Source organism: Myxocyprinus asiaticus, chromosome 6 (assembly GCF_019703515.2).
Source record: "Myxocyprinus asiaticus isolate MX2 ecotype Aquarium Trade chromosome 6, UBuf_Myxa_2, whole genome shotgun sequence".
Classification (NCBI taxonomy): Eukaryota; Metazoa; Chordata; class Actinopteri; order Cypriniformes; family Catostomidae; genus Myxocyprinus; species Myxocyprinus asiaticus.
In genome coordinates this window covers 24,216,199-24,228,271 of record NC_059349.1, presented here as the reverse complement: position 1 = coordinate 24,228,271, position 12,073 = coordinate 24,216,199, and the positions used below count along the sequence as shown (strand labels likewise).

The 12,073-nt window shown below is 42.7% G+C and overlaps 1 protein-coding gene across 7 annotated transcripts in view; it reads left to right on the top strand.

The window, feature by feature from the left end:
* Positions 1 to 756: 756 nt before the first annotated feature.
* The window catches only part of LOC127442610 (kinesin-like protein KIF1A), a 69,111-nt gene continuing 57,794 nt past the window's right edge, over positions 757 to 12,073 (top strand). For 3 of the 7 annotated variants that reach the window (XM_051700770.1, XM_051700766.1, XM_051700765.1), the window contains exon 1: positions 758 to 972. The gene's annotated coding sequence lies outside the window, so the exon portion shown is untranslated. Of the gene's footprint in view, positions 973 to 12,073 lie in introns of all 7 variants that reach the window. The other 4 variants (XM_051700769.1, XM_051700768.1, XM_051700767.1 and 1 more) reach the window with 2 other exon arrangements.

Here is a 12,073-nt window from a genome sequence, read left to right as displayed (position 1 = left end):
CTAACTGTTAAATACATTTTGTAAAAAATTTCATTTTCTCTAAAACTGCCCAAGGACCACCCTAGCAACCTCTTATGGCCCCCTGGGACTCCAGTCTGAACCCCTACCATAGAGGACCTTAGTGGGGCCTCCTTGTCACTGGACTTTGGACAGTATCCCCTGTTGTCCCTGCCAACAATGGCCCTGGTACAGTCTATATTCCTTTGCACACCAGAAATCTTATTAATCTTAAAATAATACCAATTAATTTTTTTTTAAATCAAGTGACAGGATTCACTTTTAAATTGATGATTTAAAAAAAAATATTTAAGGAACCAAAGTTGTTTTGTGTCCTTGTGGAAGTATAGCTGGAAGCCTTCATAATGAGCCAATCGAAAGGAGACTGTGCTATGTATTAGTTACAGGCCCTTCTGGCTGGGCTTAGAACTGAAACTGAGCTCTTGGTGTTTTTAATACAATGGTTTATATTCACAGACATGCAAGGTAATCCATGACCATGCTCTTTTAAACAGTGTTCTATGATGCTGTTATGACAGCTCTTTTCCTCTCTCCCCCTCCCACTCCTTGTGCTGCATCAATGCCACTAGCTCCCACTGTGATGTCGTCAGCGTCTCATAGCTAATCAGCATCCTTGGCCCCACCATAAGAGCCATTTTGTGTAAGGCTGAAGAAACACTCTCCCTTCATCTCTCAACACATCCCCAGATCCATTTACACCTCCCTCCTCACGGCTTATCCTGCCAACCCCCCCCCTCCCCACGCACCACTGCGTACCAGACCCTGCAAAGCCAGACTCCCTCAGTCTGATGGTCTTGCCAGGGGGGGCTCCACCTGCATTGATGCTACTGAACAAGGGAGAGGCTGAGAGCCTTTGGCAAAAAATAAAACAGTGGACGGTGAATAAGAAGCAGGCTTGATGGAATAACCCACTGCTGTCAACAAATTAACCAGGGTATTGCTTTCAGGAATCAGGTAGGTGAGGGCACTTGATTTATGTTTTCATAACAGTCTTTTTCATGTGTGTTGTGAGAACAAGAAGGGTGGTGCACTATTCCACTGTTGTCTAGCTCGGCAAGCTACACCAATGCTGCTGAAGTACAAAAGAGTGAGCAAAAACTGACCTTAAAATATCTTATTTTTACAGGAATACTTTCATAAAAAAGATGACATGAGAAATGCTTGTGTTTGAAATCTGGTCATGTACTGTAATAATAGTCTTATGTAGTGGCATTTATATATTATAAATATAATATTTTCAATAAATGGACATTTAATGTACAATTATTCAGTCTAAATTACATGTTGTTGCAGTACTAAGCATTGCCATAGTGCTGAAGGATGCATATTCGCCTGTTTACGTTGACAGGGTGAGGCCATGCCAAGAAATGTGGGCCTTATTGAAGTATTCACTTTTATATAGAATATTCACTCAGCCAAAACTATATTATTATGAAGGTAACGTCGGCACAAATTATTATACATGAATATAATATAGTGTATGTACATGATTTTTTTGTAAAATTTTTTTAAATATGCGATAGGGAGGGAACATTCGCACTAATGTTTCTCAGTGTGGACCAGGAGACACTTTACCCATTTAATATCACATGCGATATGAAATGCTGCATGCTGTTTGGGTCGTTCTCTTTTCTTTGGATGAAAAATTCAGAGGAAATATTCCCGTAGTAACAGACGCGTCACAATTCCTCAACACCCCATGTACAGTGGCAGCGACGCTACTAAATCTAAGCTCCCATTGTAATCAACGATGCTGTTTACGATTATAATGCCGCAGCGTTGACCGTTTCGTTGATTGTAGCGTTGTTTGCCGCGGCGCTGGCTTGCTGTGCACAGTGGGTGTTACTGCTGCATATCAGTCTTAAATTTAACTAGACATAGGGTATACTGTATAATTATATAGGCTAACCTTGTTTTAGGATAGCTGCTTCTCATCCGCGGATATAGTGACAGTTAAAATGGCCTAATTGCGTTTGTTTTGCCGGTGGGCTGAAGCTGACGCAAATGCTCCTACCTCACAGCTGATTTATGTCTGACAAAGCAGCCACTTTCAGTGTAAATTTTATAAGGGCTGTGGTAAATAACATTCTGCTCAATTCACTGTAATGTGTACAAACATAAATATGGTTCCCTTAGAATTCAGTTCACTCGACACTGCGTCATGCTGATGCATATGGGAAAATCCTTTTACAAGGACCTTGTTGAAATCCTTCTACAATAACGGCAATTTTAAGATTGGCTATGGTGTTTAAGCCCCGCCCCTTTAGGCGAGAACCTGTCAGGTATATAAGCGGGCAGGCAAACACCATTCCTCAGAATTTTCTTCCTTCAAGACTGCGAGCACCTCTCTCGTCTAGAAGCCTCTACAACTTCGCTTTCGACATACACGAGTCAGCGGGCGGGATCTTCATGGCAACGAGAAGACTCTCCACTCCTGCCTTGCCGCTTGACATTTCACTGGTGAACGGGCTGCTTCAGCATCCTGATTCCCTGCAGTGCTTCGGCAGGATTTTGTATCCTTATCCGTATATATATCACAAAAGGGCCGCTTGCATGTACGCGTCTTTTTAAAGACGTCGTTCCGCAAGTGCTCCAAGCAGCACATCCAGTCGTCAGATGGTCATGAGAGCTGTGTTTGTTGCTTGGACCGCAGCCACTCCGAAACAGCTCTTACGGAGACAGACTGCCCTCACTGTGAGAGCATGAGTCTCAAGATGCTTCGCTCTCGGATCTGAGGGATGATTCCGCCTCACACGCTCTCCCACTTGCCCCTTCTGTGACTCTCGAGGGATCACACGAGGGGGCACGGCAGGGCCGAGAGGCTGAGCTAGATGAATTAGAGGTGGATCTTGTGCTGGTGCAAGCCCTGCAAGCCCCTCACTCTTCTATTGAAGAGGCTTTGCCTATATATAATACGCGTGTTGAACTCTGGTCCTCTGTTGGAGCATGGTAGCTCGTTAAGTTTGGCGGTTCTGATGATGATGCCATATCCTTTGCAGCATCAGAGACTGTGAATGGTCCACAGAGGATGTTTTCACTCTGTCTCGAGTGAATCCCTCCTAAAATGATGAGTACTGTGCACAACGCTTTTCTGGTGGCGAGCAGCACTCAGTCTCATCTAGCGAGCGAGCCGACCCACCCGTTATCCCGCTCTGCAGATGTGTTGCGGGTCCACATGGCTAAACAATTCAGTTCGTACGCCGGCCACCTCGCTCTCAGTTTGAAATTAATCTTCCCTCCCGAATTCACTAGGTGGGGAAATCATTATTAATCACACTTGAGGTGTTTATAAATGAATATTGTGCACAACCACTTCCCGGTGGCGAGCGGCACTCAGTCTCATCTAGCGAGCGAGCCAACGGTCCCGTTATCCCGTTCCGCAGATGCGTGGCGGTTCCACATGGCTACATGTTTCAGTTCGTATGCCGGCCACCTTGCTCTCAGTTTGAAATTAATCTTCCCTCCCGAATTCCCTAAGGGGGGAAATCATTATTAATCACACTTGAGGTGTGTATTAATGAATATTGGGCACAACCGCTTCCCAGTGTCGAGCGGCGCTCAGTCTCATCAAGCGAGCGAGCCAACGCACCCGTTATCACACTCCGCTGATGCGTGGTGGGTCCACACAGCTGCACGATTCAGTTTGTATGCTGGCCACCTTGCTTCCAGTTTGATATTAATCTTCCCTCCTGAATTCACCAAGTAGGGAAATTAATCATTACTAATCATACTTGAGGTGTGATGCTGTCACGGTCTGTGACATCCTAATTATTTTCATCCCTCCAAAATTCACTAGGTGGTGAAATGAATCATTACAAATCTCACTTGAGGTGTGTATTGGATGCTATCACCGCCCTGTGTGGTCTGTGACATCCTAATTATTTCCTTCCTCCAGGACCGGGATATTACTCAAATTGTTGTTTTCAATAAGAACGTTCTCACAAAAGAGCAAAGCACTCACTGTATGAGATGCACACACATTCTGCTACACACAACACCAAAAGGGTTATATTTCACCAGTGTGTCCTATCATCCACAGTCCCATTATAAATGGGGTGTGATGGTGCGGTGTGCAGAAAATTCAAAATCTCCTCACAGAAAACGCGATAGAGATTGTTTCTAACTGTAATACGCTATGGTCTGTCCCTAGCTCCTCGCACATTCACGAAGTGTATCAATGTGGCACTCGCCCCGTTGAAATTGAATGGCATACGCATTCTGAATTACCTCAATGAGGGACCCATGCGAGGATTGGATGTGTGAACGGCGAGCTCTGCGCACTTTGCTAGTTTTAATACCCTTTATGACATAAACCGGTGAGATTCGATACACTCTGTTTCATAACTGTTCTAGGAGGACAATATGTCAAAGAATTCAAAATCCTCTGGCTCTAGAGACATTAAAAGACACTTATGTGCTCAAGCTGACACCCTTGAGCAGGCCGCGGGCCTGGGAGTCGATTTGGTCGGAGAGATGCGGGAAATGCGGCGAGAGATGCTGAATATGTCAGCAGTGCTGACGAAGGTCGTTGCTGACTTGGAGGATCTTGCAGTGATATGACGATCGATCACTGCCATGGAGATGAAGTTTTCTGATGTGGTCACAAGAGTGGAGGATGTAGAGAAATGGATCGATTATCTGGAGTCATCGTAGAGGGAATTATCTGCTAATCCGCTAGCGACCAAGGTGGATTTGAAGTGTGTCTGGGAGAAATTGGAGGACATGGACAACTGTAGCCGGCGGAATAATGTCTGTAACATGGGAGTCCTGGAGGGAGTGGAGGGATGGGGTATGGTGGAATTCCTGGATGGGCTCTTTCCGAGTCTGCTAGACATGGCAGCCCATAAGCTGGAAATAGAGTGAGCTCACAGGGTTCCGGCTCGGAGATCCACGGAAGGAGAAAGGCCTCGATCAATTCTGGCCAAATTTCTGAGATCATCTGATAAAGATCTTGTGTTATGTGAGGCAAGAAGTAAAGGAAGGCTTTCTTGGAAAAACCACAGCATTTTCTTGTTCCCAAACTTTGCGAACGCGACAAGAGAGAAACGTGATCGATTCAAGGAATTCAAGAAACTTTTATATCAATGGAAGGTCGCTTTTGCACTGATGTTCCCAGCCAAATTGAGAACAGATGGTAAGGATGGCCATAAAACATTCACATGCCCACAGCAAGCGACGTCCTTCATAAAGTCAATGGAGTGAGTAAGTCTTCTTGTGGTACTCACCTTGCAGCCGAGTGGACCGGCTCACTGAACATTCACTTGACTGTTTGAAGATTCTGCATGCTCTTTTTGTGCTGGTTCCGCCTAGCATCTTGAGTTTATTTTGTAGAGCAACACACATTCGGGATGGTTTTGTGGATGAATCTCCACACTCTTTGTGCTTAATTATTCTGCCTATCGGCTGGAGTTTATTTTGTGGAGTATTTCTGGCAAAGTCATTGGAGTGAGTAAGTAATTTGCTTGTACTCATGTTGCAGCTGAGTGGACGGCTCACTGAACATCCGCTTGACAGTTTGAGGAACCTGCATGTTTTTTTTGTGCTTGTGCCACCTATCGGCTGGAGTTTATTTAGTGGAGTATTTCTTGCAAAGTAATTGGATTGAGTAAGTCATTTGCTTGTGCTCATGCTGCAGCTGAGTGGACCGGCTCACTGAACATTCGTTTGACTGTTTGAAGAATCTGCGCATTCTTTTTGTGCTGGTTCCGCTTATCGGCTGGAGTTTATTTTGTTGAATAACACCTTCAGGACAGTTTTATGGATGAAGCTACACGCTCTTTGTGTTTATTCTGCCTATTGGCTGGTGTTTTATAGATTATCTTTTGCTGTGTAACTCTGTCTCACAAAATGTGTATAGAAACACCGGACTTGAGCAATCCGACGGCAAGGCTGTTGCGGGGGTTCTTGTCGGCATGCATTGACTGTTTGAGTTTGGAGGGATGGACGTGGGGTTAATGCGCATGTTTTTCTTTTTGCAGTTTTTTTTTGTTCTAAGGGATGTTCTGGGTTTGATTGTTGCACTAACGTTGGAATGTGGTCTTTATAATCTTGTTTTTGACACACAATCTATTTTGTCTTACATGTCAAAATGTCAAATGTTAATATGAGTGGTTTGTCTCTCTCCACGTGGAATGTGAATGGGTTGGGGCACCCCATAAAAAGAAGGTGGGTTATTTCTCTTCTTAAGTGTAAGAAATATGATATAGTGTTTCTTCAAGAAACACACCTTTCTCCACAGGAAGCTGAAAAATTTGGAAAGATATGGGGTGGGTATTTTTTTATAGTGCTGGCTCCAGTAAAAGCAGGGGAGTCATTACTCCGATAAGTAAACATCTACCATTCAAATGCCTCAAACAGAGTAAAGATAAATTAGGAAGAGTCATTATTGTTTTAGCTGAAATTCAGGGACAAAGTCTTATTTTGGCTAATATTTATGCACCTAACGTTGATGATCAGGGCTTTTTATAGATCTTGAAGGGATGTTGCAAGCCGCAGGCACCCCTCATGATATAATATTGGGAGGAGACTATAATCTTTTGATGGAATCAGTCCTTGATCATAGTGAAGCAAAAGTGTGCAAGCCCCTTAGAGCAACATTGATGCTTCACAGGATGTGTAAAAATCTTGGTCTTACAGATACTTGGAGACGTTTGAACCCATCTGGTAGGGACTATAAATTTTTTTCATCAGTCCATAAGATTTACTCTAGAATAGATTTTTTTAATATCTAAGTCCCTCATTTCATCTGTCGTTAATTGCTCAATTAGAAACATTTTAGTCTCAAATCATAACCTGGTGTGTTTAGAGGTGTTGCCACATATGAAGAAAAGGAAATCATATAGTTGGCGCTTTAATGTATCCCTCTTGCAAAATCCTGAATTCCAACAAATGCTAAAGGCTGAAATCAATGTCTATATAGAGACCAACTGGTCCTCAGTATCCTCTTTGGGTGTGGCTTGGGAGACACTTAAGGTGGTTCTTAGGGGCCGGATTATACAGCATGCTGCTTTCACCAAAAATCCAAAGCACTACAACTCGTGGAATTGGAAGGGAATATTAAAAGTGCTGAGGCAGAGCTGAAGCGGCGAATGTCATCTAATGGTCTCAGAGAATTGACCCAATACAGATAATACAGATATAATACTATTTTGTTGCGGAAGGTGGAGTTTTGGCTATTCAGGGCAAGACAGTCATACTATGATTTGGGGGACAAAGCAGGGAAGCCTCTGGCTAGATACATAAAACAGAGAGAGTCTTTTTCTTCCATTCCCTCAGTGAAATCTGCTAGTGGTGAAATATTTACCTCGGCCACTGATATTAATAATGCTTTTAGGGGGACCTGGGAAGCTCAGCGAGTAAAGATGCTAAATACCACCCCTGGAGTCACGAGTTCGAGTCCAGGGAGTGCTGAGTGACTCCAGCCAGGTCTCCTAAGCAACCAAATTGGCCCGGTTGCTAGGGAGGGTAGAGTCACATGGGGTAATCTACTCGTGGTTGCTATAATGTGATTCTTGCTCTCGGTGGGGTGTATGGTGAGTTGTATGTGGATGCCACAGAGAATAGCGTGAAGCCTCCACACGCGCTATGTCTCCGTGGTAACGCGTTCAACAAGCCATGTGATAAGATGCACGGATCGATGGTCTCAGATGCGGAGGCAACTGAGATTTGTCCTCCACCGCCCGGAGTCACTATGCCACCACGAGGACTTAGAGACCGCATTGGGGAATTGAGCATTCCAAATTGAGGAGAAAATGGGAGAAAAAAAAAATATTAAATAAAGCTTTAATGGATTCTATCTTGATCTTTATAGTTCCAAATCTTCATCTACTGAAGAGGATATTAGAAACTTTGTGGAACCATTAGAACTTTATAAACTGTCGGTTGAGCAAAAAAAAATTATCTTTATTCTGAGATAAACTTGGAGGAGCTTGGTAAGGTAATTAAGGCCTTGCCTACAGGCAAGGCTCCGGGGCCAGACGGCTTTGCCACTGAATTTTTTAGATCTTATGCTACAGAACTGGCTCCATTTTTGCTAGAAGTTTATACGGAATCATTAAAGAATGGAAAGCTTCCACCAACCATGACACAAGCCTGGATCAGTCTGATTCTTAAAAGGACAAAGATCCAAGTGAGTGTAAGAGTTACCGTCCAATTTCCCCAAACCAGCTATACATTAAAATATTGTCAAAAATTTTGGTTAAACGATTAAGTAAAGTTATGACATCTCTTATACATATAGATCAGGTGGGGTTTATTTGGGGCCATAGCTCTTCTGATAACATTAGGTTTTTCATCAATATCATGTGGTCAGTGGCGAATGATCAGACTCTGGTCGCTGCCATCTCACTTGATGCTGAAAAGGCTTTTGATATGGTAGAATGGGATTATCTTTTTAAGATTTTGGAAATGTATGAGTTCGGGAATACTTTTATTGGATGGATTAAGTTACTTTATAGACACCCGGTAGCGGCGGTTCAAACGAATGGATTAATTTCAGATTATTTTACTTTGGATAGGGGCACCTGGCAGGGTTGCCTTCTTTCCCCATTATTGTTCTGTCTTGCCCTGGAAACATTAGTAGCCATGAAAAGAAAGGAGAATGATTTTCCAGTGGTGATGGCGGGAGGTATGGTGCATAAGCTTTTGCTTTACGCAGATGATATTTTATTATTCATCTCCGACCCCACTAGATCAATGCCTTGCCTCCACAGAATTATTCATTCCTTTTCTAAATTCTCAGGATACAGAGTTAATTGGTCTAAATCCGAAGCTTTGGCTCTGACAGCATACTGCTTGGTAACGGCTTTTCAGCCGGGCAACTTCCAGTGGCCCAAACAGGGCATTAAGTATTTGGGTGTTTTATTCCCAGCAAATTTGTGTGATTTATTTAGAGTTAATTTTGACCCTTTAATTTAAAGGTATTCGAGCGATGTGGGCAGGTGGGCTTCATTACATTTATCTATGATTGGGAAGGTTAATGTTATTAAAATGAATTGTATTCAAAAATTCAATTACCTGCTACAATCTCTCCTTATAGATGTCCCCCTCTCTTATTTCAAGCAATTTGATAGCATAGCGAAGTCCTTCATATGGAATGGTAAACGTCCCAGATTACATTTCAGTAAGTTGCATAGGCCTCCCTATGATGGGCTCTCCCGTCATTTTACACAACCGCCTGCATTCAGACCATTGCATTTGCCATAAAGTCACAAGCACTTTCATTGTAAATATAAGTCCCTTCCTGGCTGGGTTCGTGAAGGGGTTAATTCACACTATATGACTATAGTTCCTATATCCATTCTTAGCGCTCCCCTCCTTGCTCACCATGAGGGTTATTCACTTGCGGCATACTCATGTTGGTTGCTGTCCCACAGGACTGCTGCATCATATTCTTTAGAGTATTACGCTTTGGTATCCCTCTCTGGGAGGGTTATGTCATGTAGTGCAGCGTGATGGGACTCTCCTTCCCATATGTGTCAGCATGATGCAATGTAGAGTGAACTGAATCATAAGGGGACGTCTCGGTTATGTATGTAACCTTGGTTCCCTGAGATGAAGGGAACAAGACATTGCGTAAGCTGGCCGCACTACAGAAGTGCAAGCGATGTGCTATTTGTCCCTCAGAAAATTCTGAGGAATGGTGTTTGCGTGCCCGCTTATGTACCGGACAGCTTTGCACCTCAAAGGGCGGGGCTTAAACACCATAGTCAATCTTAGAATTGGCGTTATTGTAGAAGGGTTTTAACTAGGTCGTCGGAAAAGGATTTTCCCATATGCGTCAGCATGACGTAATGTCTCGTTCCCTTCATATCAGGGATCCGAAGTTATATACATAACCGAGATATTTTGCATCTGAAGAATGGCACTTGGCTTGTCATTTTCAGGACACATTATAAAACAGTCTAGGGCTGAGACTCAATTTGTTGCCCAAATATATCCACAACCCATTTTATATACATGTACATTCATTTATTTTTTGCTTTGGGTATGTATCCCATTCCAACATACAGTTTTGCATACCCTTGGAGAATTGGTAATATATGTACCATTTGTAAAGAAAACATGAATGAGCAGGCAAAACACATTTATTTTATTTCTTATGGGATTCATATTCAACTGTAGGTTATAACAGAATGGCACAATCATAAAACAAAACATGGCAACAAAGAAAAAAAATGAAATGACCCCTGTTCAAAAGTCTGCATACCCTTAGTTCTTAATACTGTGTATTGCCCCCTTTAGCATCAATGACAGCGTGCAGTCTTTTGTAATAGTTGTCTATGAGGCCCTAAATTCTTGCAGGTGGTATAGCTGCCCATTCGTCTTGGCAAAATGCCTCCAGGTCATGCAAAGTCTTTGGTCGTCTTGCATAAACCGCACGTTTGAGATCTCCCCAGAGTGGCTCGATCATATTAAGGTCAGGAGACTGTGATGACCACTCCAGAACCTTCAACTTTTTCTGTTGTAACCACTGGAGGGTCAACTTGGCCTTGTGCTTAGGGTCATTGTCATGCTAAAAAGTCCAAGAGCATCCCATGCGCAGCTTTCTTGCAGAAGAATGCAAATTGTCTGCCAGTATTTTCTGATAACATGCTGCATTCATCTTGCCATCAATTTTCACAAGATCCCCGTGCCTTTAGAGCTCACACCCCCCCAAAACATCAGTGAGCCACCACCATGCTTCACAGTGGGGATGGTATTCTTTTCACTATAGGCCATGTTGACCCCTCTCCAAACATAGCGCTTATGGTTGTGACCATAAAGCTCTATTTTGGTCTCGTCACTCCAAATTACAGTGTGCCAGAAGCTGTGAGGCGTGTCAAGGTGTTGTCAGGCATATTGTAACCAGGCTTTTTTGTGGCATTGGCACAATAAAGGCTTCTTTCTGGCAACTCAACCATGCAGCTCATTTTTGTTCAAGTATCATCGTATTGTGCTCCTTGAAACAACCACATTGTCTTTTTCCAGAGCAGCCTGTATTTCTCCTGAGGTTACCTGTGGGTTTTTCTTTGTATCCTGAACAATTCTTCTGGCAGTTGTGGCTGAAATCTTTCTTGGTCTACCTGACCTTGGCTTGGTATCAAGAGATCCCTGAATTTTCCACTTCTTAATAAGTGATTGAACAGTACTGACTGGCATTTTCAAGGCTTTGGATATCTTTTTATATCCTTTTCCATCTTTATAAAGTTCCATTACCTTGTTACGCAGGTCTTTTGACAGTTCTATTCTGCTCCCCATGGCTCAGTATCTAGCCTGCTCAGTGCATCCACGTGAGAGATAACAAACTCATTGACTATTTATACACAGACACTAATTGCAATTTAAAAAGCCACAGGTGTGGGAAATTAACCTTTATTTGCCATTTAAACCTGTGTGTGTCACCTTGTGTGTCTGTAACAAGGCCAAACTTTCAAGGGTATGTAAACTTTTGATCAGGGCCATTTGGGTGATTTCTGTTATCATTATGGTTTAAAAAGGAGCCAAACAACTATGTGATAATAAATAGCTTCATATGGTCACTATCCTTAAATAAAAGACCAGTGATCAGTCATATTTTCAAAATCAATGCCAAAATTTCACAATTTCTGCCAGGGTATGCAAACTTTTGAGCACAACTGTAGATGTCAAGAAGAATCAACTCCTGATGAATAGAATGTTCATTAATTTTGAACAGCCTTTCTTATTTTTTTAATTTTTTTATTTTTTTTATTTTTTATTGATTCATAGATATATAACAAAGAAGAACACAACATATATAGATTGAATCAACATTTAACATTTAACCCCCACTAATACCCCTCCCCCTCCCCAATCACCAACCCCACCCTGACTCCCCACGAATACCCCTGTGGTCACATATAAGAATACACACACAAAAAAAGAAAACAAAAAACAAATATAGTAATCATACATAATTAAAACTAAACTTCTCTCTCCACAGCCCCTCCCCCAAAAACGCTAAATAATTGCCCCATTTCCTATCAAACAAATCCCAAAACCCCAACCTTTTTCTTGACACCTCCTCGAAAGCAGCCACCCTCCCCATCTCCGCACA